Here is a 14,240-nt window from a genome sequence, read left to right as displayed (position 1 = left end):
GGTATGAATAAATAAATAAATCTAAATAATTTTAAAAAAATACTGTAGGGATGCAGCTGGTGGCATGGTGGCTAAGACAGCTGGATCCCACATAACTGACTATGCAGTTCAAATCCTGGACCCAGAGGCTTGAAAACATTCCAGGCACATGTTGCATGCATGCCCAAAATCCCAAAAGGGGAATGGAAGAGAAGGGACTATAGTGTGGCCAGCCTCCCCCCAGGAGAGATTTCTCACTTTCCCTCCCTCTCTCCTTTTCTCTCTCTCTCTCTCCTCCCCACCTCTGTCCCTGGTGTGTACACTATGGCAAACTAAGAAAAGAAAAAACCTTAGGTAAATGGACCAGAGTAGTCTAAATATTGATTTGTAAGCTTTACGGGACTTTAATTCACAATTAATTGATACAGTATTTTTTTAAAGAATCATTTAATTTTATTATTATTATTTTTTAATTTGCTATAAGGCACGTATAGAGACAGAGGGGAAAGTGAACAAATAAGATGCCAGGTCTGGGACTTGAATCGCAGTCGGCCATGTGAGAGTTCAGCATCTCAACCACCACGCCACCTGCTAGCCCTTACTGGCATAGCAGTTTAAATCATTTGTTGGGGGGTTTGCCAGGAAGTGTGGTGGTTAAGGTGCTGGACTCCCACATAGCCAACCACAGTTCGAGTCCTGGACCTGGTAGCTTGTTTTCTCACTTGCCTCTTCTCTCACTCTCTCTGTCTCTTTGGTCAAATAAAAAAAAAAAAAGAAATAATAACAACAAATAAAGTTAAATAAAGAAATCATTTTAAAAATAATGCTTGTAATTAAAAAATAATAATTTGTGGACAAGCCCAGTGGCATAGTGGTAATGTCTTGCTCCAGCAATGCTGGATTCATATGGAAAATGGGGGCTTCTGGGACCAGCAGTTGGCGTAATGGCTATGTCGCTGAACTCCCATGTAGTCTACTGCAGTTCGAGTCCTGGACCTCATGGCTTAAACCCACGCCAGGCGTGTGTGCGTACATGCCCAAGATCTCGAGAGGAGAATGGAGGAGAAGGGATTGCTATGTGGCCATCTCCCCTGGGGGGTGATTTCTTGCTTTCTTTCTCTCTGTCTGTCTCTGTCTTTCTGGTGAGTGCATGAGCCCTATAGCAAAAAACTCTCCAAAAGGAAAAAGAAAATGGAGGCTTCTCTTCCTTGGTTGCATTGTAAATGCTGTGTGCACACACTAGTGATACTGGCTGGCTTGGAAGGTTGGGGTGGGAGAAGATTGCAACATGAGACCCTGTTGAGGGTGCACTTCTTCCATCTCTCACTCATATAGAAAAAAATAAATGAACTTAAAAAAATCAACTGGGGGTGCTGGACTCTCACATGGCTGACCATGGTTCGAGTCCTAGACCTGGCAGCTTGCTTTCTCACTCCCCCTCCTCGCTGGGGGAGTCTCATTCTGTCCCTCTCTGGTCAAATTAAAATAAATAAATAAGTTAATTGATTCTTTTAAAAAAAATCAGATGGCATGGTGGTTAAGGCTCCAGACTCCTACACAGCTGACTGAGGTGTGAATCCTGGACCTGGTGACTTACTTTCTCACTTTCTTTCTCTGTTAAGTGCAAATTAAAACAAACAAGTAAATAAATAAATGAAATTAAATCTTTTAAAAAATCAGTTGAGAAAGGATGATTTGTAATATTAAAAACTTAGTGTGGAAAGGATGGTTTGGAATGTAAAAGGTCTTGTATCAGCTGGCAATCTGTTGAAAAAATTGAAGTTGAAAACTCTACATGTCCCAGTATACATTGATTCTGGGTAGATCATAGATTTACGTGTAAAGGGCTAGCCTTGTGGCTTAGTGGTTAAGGAAGCTGCATCCAAAATGACCAACCGTGTGATTTGAATCCTGGCCCTGGCAGCTTGAAAAACACGCTGGGTGCATGTGGGTGCATGTGTGTGCATACCTAGAATTTTGACAGAGTGGAGAAATGGATTGCATTGTGACCATACTTCATTAGGGGTGCTTATTCCTTTTCTCTCTTTTTCTCTCCCTTTGTCTGGTGAGGGCATGCATCTTCTGGCCACTTAAATAAAAAGATTTAAATGTAAAAATTAAGACATTGGAAGTATTAGGAAAAAAGGCAAATATTTTTGTGATTTTTGAGGTAGGGTGTATGGGAAAAGGGTTTCTTAGTAGGACACTAAGACTGTAAGTCATAAAAAGATTATTTGCTTAAATATTCAGAGCATATCTATAGCAAAAGACACCTGTTAGTGGACCCTAAAGCTGTACTTCAAAGGCAAGTAAATTGAGGAAAATGTTAATATATAAGATAAAGAATAGAAGCTTTTCCTGTTTTAATTTTTTGTTTGTTTGTTTTAAAGTTTTACCACAGGGCATGAACGCTAACCAGAGAGGGACAGAGAGAGATAGAGAGAGAGAAGGAAAGTAAGAAATCACTCCCTGGGACCAGCAGTTAGCGTAATGGTGTCGCTGGACTCCCGTGTAGTCGACTGTGGTTCGAGTCCCAGACCCGGTGGCTTGAACTCACGCTGTGTGCGTGTGTGTGTGTGCCCAGGATCCCGAGAGGAGAAGGGATTGTGGCATGGCCATCCCCTCGGGGGGTGATTTCTTGCTTTCTGTCTCTCTGTCTCTGTCTTTCTGGCGAGCGCACACATCCTACAGCAAAAACCTCTCCAAAAAAAATAAAAAAGAAATCACTCCCTAAGTAAATGACCATGTCATAGTCCCTTCTCTTCTTGAGATCTTGGGCACTCACATACATGCACCCAGCATGTTTTTCATGAACAACTCGGTTGGCCACATAGGATCTGGCCTTGTGGGATTCAGCTGCCTTACTATGAAGTCACCGTATGGCCGTAAAAGCATTTCCAAAGTAAATTGTTCTAGCATGTCTTATTTTTAGGACTGTATCCAAAGAGAACAATAAGAGAATACTTATTAGTGTCAGTTGTAAAAGTGAAATATTGGGCCAGGCCTGTAGCCTAGTGATTAAAGGAAGCTGGATCCTTCATGGCCACCGTTTGAATCTTGGCTCTGGTGGCTTGAAAAACTTGCTGGGCATGTGTACGTGCATCCTCCCAAATCTCAATGGTGGGGAAATGGAGAAGGGATTGTGGAATGACCCCATCCCTTTGGGGGATGCTTTATGCCTCTCCCTCTCTCTTTCTCTCAGATGAGCACACACACACCTTTTGGCAAATTAAAAGAATAAGATAAAATAAAAACAAAATATTAAAATAGTCTCTTCTAGAAAAACTCAGGTAGAATTTTTGGTATAAATGCCGTTACACCATCTGCTGGTCCCACATTATTTTATTTTAAAGAATTATTTTATTTAACTTTGTTTATTTTTTAAAATAGAAATAAACTGCTTGCTTTTGCTTTTTCTGTCCCACTTCTGCCTTCTAATAGCCATTACTTTGATTGTGCTTTCTCTCAGAATTTAACAGATAGAGCCATGTGTCATCTATTACAATTATTCAAAGAAATGATTCAACGTCTTGAACCCACTTGTTAAAAATTCCCATTGAAAGCTGTGCTCTTGCCCGTAACTGATGTGGGCACAAAGGTTTTGGCACCCATTGAGCAGAAAGTTTCCTCAACTTTAATTTTCATTTCTTTATTTTTCCTTTAATAGAGTTTTTTTTAGAATTAATTTATTTAATTTTACCAGAGAGGGACAGAATGGGGCTCAAACCACGGTCAGCCATGTGGGAGTCCAGTGCCTTTAACCACTATGCCACCTTTAATAGAGGTTTTTGCTACAGGGCATGTGCACTCACTGGAAAGAAAGAAACAGTGAGAGGGAAAGTGAGAAAGCACTCCCTAGGAGGGATGTCCACACTGCAGTCCCTTCTCTTGGGATCTTGGACACACATGCACATGTGCCCCGCATGATTTTCAAGCCACCAATCTGGGACTCACACCATGGTTGGCTATGTGGGAGTCCAGTGACATAACCACTTTGCCATCTGCTGTTCCCAACTCAACTTTAATTTTTCAGTCAGAATTTTCTCAGTTGAATTAGTGAGATGTCTGTGGTGTTAGCTTTTATTACTATTGTTAATCATAGGTCCACTTCAGTTAGGGCATGAACAAGATTAATTTTAATTTTTCTTTTAATTAAAAAAAAAATGATTTAGGGACTGGCAGGTGGTATGGGGGCATAAGGGCGCTGAACTCTCACATGGCCAATTGCTGTTCAAGTCCCGGACCTGGCGGCTTGCTTTCTCACGTTACCGCTCTCTCACACTCTGTTCCTCTCTGGTCAAATTAAAATAATAAATAAATAAAAATAATTATTTAAAAAACGATTTAATTTTATTATTATAGTTATTTTTTATCTTTTTAAAGGAATTATTTAACTTCATTTATTTATTTTAATTTGATTAGAGAGAGACAGAGCGAATGAGAGAGAGGGAGAGGGAAAGTGAGACGGCAAGCCACCAGGTCTGGGACTTGAACCATGGTCAGCCATGTGGGAGTCCAGCACCCTTAACCACCATGCCACTTGCCAGCCCCTAATTATTTTTAGTTTTAATTTGACTAGAGAGAGAGTTTGGAAAGCAAGAAAGCAAGCTGCCAGATCTGGGTGTTGAACCACAGTCGACCATATGGGAATCCAGTACTTTCACCACCATGCCACCTGCCAGTCCCCAAGATTACTTTTTCACTTGTAAATTGATAATGGATAATGGATAGGTATTTTTTTTTTTTTTTTTTTTGAGAGGTTTTTGCTATAGGGCGCATGTGGTCGCCAGACAGACAGATAGAGAGACAGAAAGCGAGAAATCACCCCCCAGGGGGGATGGCCACGCCGCAATCCCTTCTCCACCATTCTCCTCTCAGGATCTTGAGCATGCACGCACCCGCGCCCGGCGTGAGTTTTAAGCCACTGGGTCCGTGACGCGAACCGCGGTCAACTACGTGGGAGTCCAGCGACATAGCCATTACGCTAACTGCTGGTTCCCTTCACCTTGTCTGTTTGTAAGTCGAGTTACCCCTTCGTAAACTATTGATTTCATGGAGGCATTGTCCCATAAACTTTTCATAAAACATCAATGATTTCACCATTTTCTAGTCATGCTTTAGCATAAATTTGATATTTATTCTTGCTTCAATTTTAGCAGAATTCATATTGCTCTGATAGAATCTCTTTTTATACTGATGTCCTATACTTCTTAGTAGTCAAATTAATTCCTATTCAGACATGTCATAACAGGTTATGCATATTTATTTTGGTGTAAATCCATGAGTAGTTTTTCATAATATACATTTTCCATAAACTTTTTGAAGACCCTTTATTTTATACTGTCATTAAGATGCCATTTTCTTTTTTTAATTATTATTTATTTAACTTTATTTATTCATTCATTTATTTTATTTTGACCAGAGAGAGAGACACAGAGAAAGAGAAAGAGGGAAAGGGAGAAAGGAAGCCGCCAGGTCCAGGACTCGAACCGTGGTTGGCCACGTGGGAGTGTCCAGCACCTTAACCACAACGCCATTTGCTGGTCCCCTAGGATGCCATTTTCTCTGTATTTTTTAAGAAAAGTGATTTAAGATTCTGATAATTAGGAAAAGAGTTATATTCATTTTAGAAGAAATATAAACACAAGTTATTTGTATTTAGAAGTATTGGAAGTATTAGAAGCTCTCAAGTTAGCATGACTAAAAGTGAGTACATTATAGAAATTTCATAGTTACAGTTTAAATTTATCTTTTTTTTTTTTTTTTTTTAGAGGTTTTTGCTATAGGACGCATGCGCTTGCCAGACAGACAGAGAGACAGAGACAGAAAACAAGAAATCACCCCTCATGGGAGGTGGCCAGCCACAATCCCTTCTCCTCCATGATCCTCTTGGAATCTTGGGCATGCACACACATGTGCCTGGCGTGAGTTTAAGCCTCTGGGTCCGGGACTCAAACCGCGGTCAACTACAGGGAAGTCCAGCAACATAGCCATTATGCTAACTGCTGGTCCCTTAAATTTATCTTTAATAGATTTTTTTAGGTTCCAGCAGATGGAATAATGGCTACATCACTGGACTCCCATGCAGTCGACCACAGTTCTAGTCCTGGACCTGGTGGCTTAAACTCACGCCAGGCATTTGTGCGTGTGTGCCCAAGATCCCAAGAGGAGAATGGAGGAGAAGGGATTGCGGCATGGCCATCACCCCTGGGGGGTGATTTCTTGCTTTCTGTCTCTCTTCTGGTGAGACCACGTGTCCTATAGCAAAAAGTACCTCTCAAAAATATAGATTTTTTAAGTTTAATTTTTTCTTTATTCATGATAGAGCATGTGTGTGAGAGAGAGATGAACTCTCTCCAAGGAGTCTCATCTTGGTGCAGTCGCCTTCCTGCAGTGCTCCAGCCATTGGGCTCTTGGGCACTCACTCGAAGTGTCAGGCTGAGGATTTGAACAGTGATTGCCATGTGCGATCTAGCTTCTCTTGAGCAGCATTCTGCCACTGTACAACCAAGTCTGCCTTGATCAAGTAAAAGGTTTTCATTAGTAGCATAGTCTGATCCTTTACAACATGGCACCTTTAGAGCTATGGGTTTGGGGTTTTTTTTGGCCTATTTTTTCTGATTTTGACTCAAGAATGGATGCAGAAGCAGTGGATACCAGTACTATTGATACAGTGTCACTGCAGTCCTCAGTGTGTTTTTTTCTGTCTTGTCATTTTTTTTTTTTTTTTTTTTAAGAGGGAATTTTGTTATAGGGCACGTGTGCTCACCAGAGAGAGAGAGAGGAAGAAAGCGAAAAGTCACACACATGCCCCCTCCACCCCCGGCAGGATGACCACGCTGTAATCCCTTCTCCTCCATTCTCCTCTTGGCATTTTTGGTGCACATACACACACAGCGCCTTATGTGAGTTTTAAGCCTCCGGGTTCAGGACTCAAACCACGTGTGGTCGACTACGTGGGAGTCCAGCAATGTAACCATTATGCCATCTTCTGGTCCCTTGTCATTGTTTTTTTTGCCCTTTTTTTTTTTTTTTTGAGAGTTTTTTGCTGTAGAGCGTGTGCGCTCACCAGAGAGATAGAAAGCGAGAAATCGCCCCCCAGAGGGGATGGCCATGCCACAATACCTTCTCCTCCATTCTCCTCTTGGCATTTTTGGTGCACATACACACACAGCGCCTTATGTGAGTTTTAAGCCTCCGGGTTCAGGACTCAAACCACGTGTGGTCGACTACGTGGGAGTCCAGCAATGGAACCATTATGCCATCTTCTGGTCCCTTGTCATTGTTTTTTTTTTTTTTAATTATTTATTTAATTTTATTTATTCATTCATTTTACTTTAATTTGAGACACACACGCAGAGAGAACGTGAGAAAGCAAGTCACAAGGTCTAGGACTCGAACCATTGTTGACCATGTGGGAGTGTCCAACACCTTAATCACCACATCATCTGCTGGTCCCCTGTTTTTTTTAACAAAGTTTTGCTGTGTCTCAATCTTCAGCCTTAGCTCCTGATGACCTGGTACTGTTGGCACCTGGCTTTTTCATACAGAGTCTCCCTATACTGTCCATGCTGGCTTTAAACTCATGGTCTTCCTGCCTCAGCCTCCCTAGCTTTTACGGTGAATTAGGAGTTGAACCCAAGCCTCTCAGATGGCCTCAACCTGCCAAGTAGCAGTACCTAACTGTGCACTGCCTTGGCTAGGCCTAGTGGTTCTTATTTTAAACATTTATTTATTTATTTATTTATCTATTTATTGTGATTTTCCAGCTGCCATATCCAGATTCAAACTGTAGTCAGCCCTGTGGGAATCCAGCACATTAACTACCACGCCACCTGCTGGCCCTGGGACCCGGTGAATTTTTATTTTTATTTTTTAGAATTATTAATTTAATTTTATTATTATTATTTACATTTGCTGTAGGGCACACATGCTCACCAGAGAGAGAGAGAGAGAAAGAAAGCGAGAAAGCAAGCCACTAGATCCAAGTCTTGAACCACTGTCAGCCATGTGGGAGTCCAGCGCAGTTAACTACCACACCACCTGCTGTCCACCCTGGTGTTTTTTTTTTTTGTTTGTTTGTTTCTTTTTAAAGAATTATTTATTTATTTCACATGAGTTTTGCCTGAGAAAGGGAGAGTTAGAAAGCAAGCTGCTGCCAAGTCCAGGACTCGAACCATAGTAGCACATGTGGGAATTCCAGTGCCTTAACTACCATGCCACCTACCCCCCCCCCAGTGGTTTTTAGTAACAGTTCTTTTCAGTAGCATTAGAAGGTAACACTCTTTGGTGCAAAGCAATCCAATAGAACCTAAATGGTAGGTGAAACTCAGTTGGTCAAGCTAATTGCAGCTGATGAAAACTTCCTCAGTGTATCTACAACTACAGGTGGACATTGAGATGTAGAGAGCAGATGTTAGAAAACTTTTAATTAAAATGTAGCTTCTTTGGTAACATGGACATTGCAAGAGGGAGAATTCTACATAAAATATAAATTTGTATTTTTTTTAGTCCTTTGTATGTTGGATATTCCATAGTTCGTTGAGAAGATTATGTAGTTTATTTTAAAGACTTGGGACCAGGGCCGGTCGGTGACGTGGTTTTTAAAGGCGGTGAACTCCCACATGGCCGACTGTAGTTTGAGTCCCGAACCTAGGAACTTGCTTTCTCACTTTGCCTTTCTCTCTCTCTCTCACTCACTCATTCTCACACTCTGTCCCTCTATAGTCAAGTTAAAATAATTCTTTTAAAAGAAAGATAAAGAAATACTTGAGACCAGAAGGTGATGTAGCAGTTACATCACTGGACTCCCACGTGGCCAACCGCAATTTGAGTCCTGGACCTGATGGCTTCAAAATTGCACCAGATGTGTATGTGTATGTGTCCAAGAACCCAGGAAGACAACGGAGGAGAAGGGATTATGTAGACTGTCTTCCCGGGGAGTGATTTCTCACTTTCCCTCTCACTATGCCTGTCTGTCTGTTTGGTGAACGCACGGCCGTAAGGCAAAAACCACTCCCCCACCCCAAAAAAAAAGTAAAAAGACTCAAAAGCTCCTTTTCTGGGGTGCTTGAATGACAAGTCTTCCTGAGTGCCCCGGGCCTGCTAGGTGAGGTCAGTCTGCAGTCTGGGTGGTGATGAGCAGAACTGGCAGGTAAGATGATGTTGATCTGATGATACTGAAGCGGGGGGACCAATCATTGACAGTAAGACTGTTAACATTTACTGGGTGGGAGTTGCTGTGGCCCGTGAAGCTTGCAAGATAATTGGTTATTTATTGACTCCTTACTGTTAGAAGCTAAACTGTAAGCCAGGGGTTCAGTGGACTGGAGGAGGGGGCAGTGTAATCAGACCTTGTGTGGAAGGTGCTTCTTTCTCTTTTCTCTTGTGCATACACATATGTTCTTTCATGAATAAAGAGAAAATTAGAAATAAGTGTTTATTTCTTTCATGAGAGAGACACACACACAGGGGAGAGCAAATAGACCCCACTAGCAGGGTCTTCATGCCATGATCCACACACCCTCTCAGCCAAGTCAGTATCACAGGCACACATGCATGAGTGCAGGTGTGCTCAGAGAAGTTTTAGGACAGAACTCAGGAACTTTCCCATGTAGATACAGTTGCATAACTCTCATGCCATGGCCTAGCCCTGGTTTCTGTGTTTTTCTCTTTCTATTTTTAAACATTTTTGGAATAAGAGCGCATTTGTTCATTGGAGACAGAGACAGAAAGAAGGAAAGTGAGAGAGCATACCCCAAGGGTATGGCAATACTGCGATGTCTTCTCCATGCTCCTCTCAGGATTCAGGGCACACATGCACATGTGTCCAGCGTGTTTTTCAAGCCACCAAGTCCAGGACTTGAAACACATGTTGGCCATACAGGATCTAGCAGTCTTTTTTATTTTTTAAGAGGTTTTTGCCTTAGGGCACATGTGCTCATGGGGTGTGTGGAGAGACAGGGACAGTGAAAGGTAAAGTGAGAAATCACCCCCCAGGGAGGATGGCCATGCCACAATCCCTTTTCCTCCATTCTCTTTCGGGGATTTTGGGCATGCCTGCGCACACATCTAGCATGAGTTTGAAGTACCAGGTCTGGGACTTGAACCATGGTCAGCCATGTGGGAGTCCAGTAATGTAACTACTATGCCATCAGCTAGCCCCGAGATCCAGCTGTCTTAGGGATCCACCGCACTACCACCTGGGCCTGGCAAATTTTTTTTTCTTAAATCTCCTTTGGAATCTTACTGTGATATCTGAAATTTAGATGGTCATGTAGTAGATGTGCTTCAGAAGGAGGATTCTCTCTGGTATTTTTCTTTTTTTTTTTTTTTTTTTTTTTTGGGGGAGTGAGTTTTTCGTTTTTGGTCGCCAGACAGACAGAGAGAGACATAGAGACAGAAAGCGAGAAATCACCCCCCAGGGGGGATGGTCACGCCGCAATCCCTTCTCCTCCATTCTCCTCTCGGGATCATGGGCACGCACGCACACGCGCCCGGCGTGAGTTTTAAGCCACCGGGTCCGGGACGCGAACCGCGGTCGACTACGTGGGAGTCCAGCGACATAGCCATTACGCTAACTGCTGGTTCCCTCTGGTATTTTTCTGAAGAGGGTTTAAAATGAGCTCTTTAAGGATGGGGGTAAGTCATGTTTCTTTTTGTTTGTTTTAAAGTTCTCATAATCAACAGGGTGACAATGTGTGTGGAAGATCTCAGGACTTGATCATTGTGGATTTAGCCTTAAAAGCATCTCTCCCTTGTCTCCTAAGTAGATCTTTCAGTAAAGGTCTGTGTTAAACTGTTAGACATCTTCATGATTTGCTCAGGCAACCAGTTTGTTTCCCAGCCCCCTCTCCAGTGCAATAGGCACTCGGTGACACTTTCCTGAATTGGTTAGTGTGCTTTCTCTGGCTATTGAGGTTTTCAGATCAAATTACCTTGAGTATGCCTTCAGTCGGCCATAAATTATTACACAACTGGCACGGTCTGGTCTCTGTCACTTACTCTCTTTGTTTCATTGTGGCCCTTACTGCTTCCCTTTCTAGCCAGCATCCCCCACAGCCTGCCTTTCTGAACCACTGTCACTCTTTTGATTGGTTGAAAAACCATTCACAAATTGTTGGCCTTCCTGTAGCTAGGGACAGTGACCGTTCTCAGGGGGACATTTGGCAGTGTCTGGAGACACTGGCTGTCACAGCTTGGTGGTGCTGGCATTTGGTGTATAGACCCTAGGGATGCTGCTCAGTCTCCCACAGTGTACAGGACAGCCCACCTGTCAGCAGTGCTGGTGCTGAGTCCCCTGCTTTCTGCCTGCCCTGCCTGGGCTCATTGCTGCTCCTGGGGAAGCTATGGCTGTGGACTGAGCGAGGTGTGGGTTTTTCCCTTTTTCTGTGAGGCACTTTTTTTTTTGAAAGAGGTTTTTGCTACAGGGCGCGAGCATTCGCCCGAAGGACAGACAGACAGAAAGCGAGAAATCACCCCCCAGGGGGATGGCCACGCCACAATCCCTCCTCCTCCATTCTCTTCTCAGGGTCTTGGGCACACATGCACACGTGCCTGGCATGAGTTTAAGCCACCGGGTCCAGGATTTGAACCATGGTCGACTACATGGGAATCCAGTGACAGTCATTATGACAGCTGCTGGTCCCGTGAGGCACTTTCTTGCGCAGACTTAACTCACCTGCAGTTTGAGTTCAGTCGCATTTCCTCCCCTTTCTAGGAGTCTCCAAGAGGGGATTCCTGTGTATTCCACTGAACTTGCCTTAATTTGTTGTAAAATTATTTTATTATTTTTTAAAAAATCTTCTTAGTTCTTCTTCCATGAAAATGAAATACCATTGAGTAGTATACTTAGAAAATTGAGCCTGTGGCTTTAACCATTTGAAGAGAAGTTAATGAGTGAGCCACTTCCCACAGGAACTGTAGTCATCTAATGGGCTGGGTCCTCCTAAGCCTCTGGAGGTTTTTTCAAGGAGCACATTTTTACCCCATGAACCAGCGAGCCTCTTTGGCTAGATCAGCCTCCCTGCCTTAGGGGGCTGCTCTGGGTGTGTCACACTCAGGGGTTGAGTGGGCTAGCACAGTCACTGTAAGAATCTGTTTTGTGGGACCAGCAGTTGTTGTAATGGCTATGTTGATGGACTCCCATGTAGTTGAGCGTGGTTCACATCCCAGACCTGGCGGCTTAAACTCACGCCAGGTCCATGTGCGTACGTGCCCGCCCAAGATCCTGAGAGGAGAATGGAGAAGAAGGGGTTGTCGTGTGGCCGTCCCCCCTGGGGGGTGATTTCTCGCTTTTTGTCACTCTGTCTTTCTGGCGAGTGCTTGCACACGCCCTATACCAAAAACCTCTCCTCCCACCAAAAAAATCTGTTTTGGTCCATTGTGTTGCTAATAGAAATCCTGAGTCTGGGTGATTTATAATTTAGTTCTGGTTTTGGAGATCCAAAGTCAAGGGGCCACATCTGGTAAAAGTGTGTGACAGAGCAAGTGAAGATCAAGTCCCTATAGTATCTTTTTTGCACACCCACTAGAATCCAGGGGGCTCAACTCTGGTTCCTAATCACTTCCCAATCCTCATCTTTCAACACCATAATCAAATTAAGTCTCCATCCTCTCAGCAAGATTTCAAGGGCTCACTTTGGTACTTGAATTTTGGAGGGCACATTCAATCTATACCAGTACCTAAGTCTCTGAGATAAATGTCCTCGGTGATGTGTTGCAGATCCTACTTGTCCTGGGAGGTGACTTTCAAGAAGCAATTACTACATTCCTGCAAGGTTTTGTTCTGTGACACAAAGATTAGGAAGTCAGTTCTTGTTTTTGATGAATGTGTAGAATATGTGGATCTTCAAAAAGCTCATGAAAAATGCATATTATGAAAGAGCAATGCATGGATTTCAATTTCTTTTTGCACCAAAATAAACTTGTACTGTAATTAGATTTTTCCACAAACTTTTTTTTTTTTAAAGAAAGATTTTTGCTATAGGGTGCATGCATGAGACAGAGGGACCAAAAGTGAGAAGTCACCCTTGGGTAGATGGCTACATTGTGGTCCCTTTTCCTCCATGCTCCTCTTGGGATTTTGGGCACACACTCACACATACCACTGTGAAGTTTAATTTTTATTTATTCATTCATTCATTTTTAATTTGACAGAGAGAGACACAGAGAGGGAGAGAGAAAGAGGGGAAGTGAGAAAGCAAGCCACCAGGTCCAGGATTTGAACCGTGGTCAGCCATGTGGGAGTGTCCAGCACCTTAACCACCATGCCACCTGCTGGTCCCATCCACTGTGAGTTTTAAGCCCTCAGGTCTAGGACTCAAACCGTGGTCGTTGACTACATGGGAGTCCAGCAGTGTAGCCATTATGCCATCTGCTGGTCCCACCTCAAACATTTTTAAGTTCCTTCACATTTAGTGTTACAGCACCCCTTAACCTAAAGTAGAGGGACAGAGAGTTAGGTAAGGTTCTTTTGAGTGGAGTTGAAGCTGAGCTGAAAGTATACAGTGATCTTAGTAGGTTTGTGAGGTCTCCCTTCTCTCCACCTTCTCCCCACTTGTTTCCTTCCTCTCCTTTTCCCCCCTCATTCTGTTCCTCTTTCTCTTCCTCTTTTTCCATTTTTGCTAGTTTGTCTTATTATCTCTTAAGGCCCAGCTTTGCGTTTTCATGCAAAGATTCCCAAATTCACTGCATCTTTAGTGTCTCTGGATTTTCCCATTACCCTTAGGCCAAAATAAACATCTAAAGTTTCCTTTATTAAGTCATTAGGTCCAAGCAACTTAACTGTCTATGTCCTAGGAACTTACAACCAAAATGATAGCCATAAATGGAAGAAATCTGTTTTTTATATTATTCTTAAATAGCCAGAGTTATTAACTAATGGGCTGTACAGCTTCTCAAACTTCAGAACCAGATTGGACGCCACCCCTCTCATTTCCTGTCCCATGTTGATTTTCATGCAGCGCTTGCTTTTTTATCAAAGCAACCTCTGCAAACACAGCTTTGTTAGGATGTGACGTCATTGTGCAGGATATGGCGCCATCTGCTGTTGGATCTGCGAACTATCTCAAGCTAGTAACTGCTTTGGTGTTGGACATGTGCAGAGACATGTCTCTGATTCCCTCAACTTTAGACTATCTTTTGATGTCCTGTGAATTTGCTATGAGTGTCCTGGGTGTCTTGTTCAGTTTGGGAGCTGACGTGGTTTTTTTTTTTTTTTTTTTTTGAGAGGTTTTCGTTATTGGGGGGGGGGCGTCGCC

This window comes from Tupaia chinensis, unplaced genomic scaffold, assembly GCF_000334495.1.
Source record: "Tupaia chinensis unplaced genomic scaffold, TupChi_1.0 Scaffold143584_1, whole genome shotgun sequence".
Classification (NCBI taxonomy): domain Eukaryota; kingdom Metazoa; phylum Chordata; class Mammalia; order Scandentia; family Tupaiidae; genus Tupaia; species Tupaia belangeri.
Note: the sequence above shows the minus strand (reverse complement) of the source record.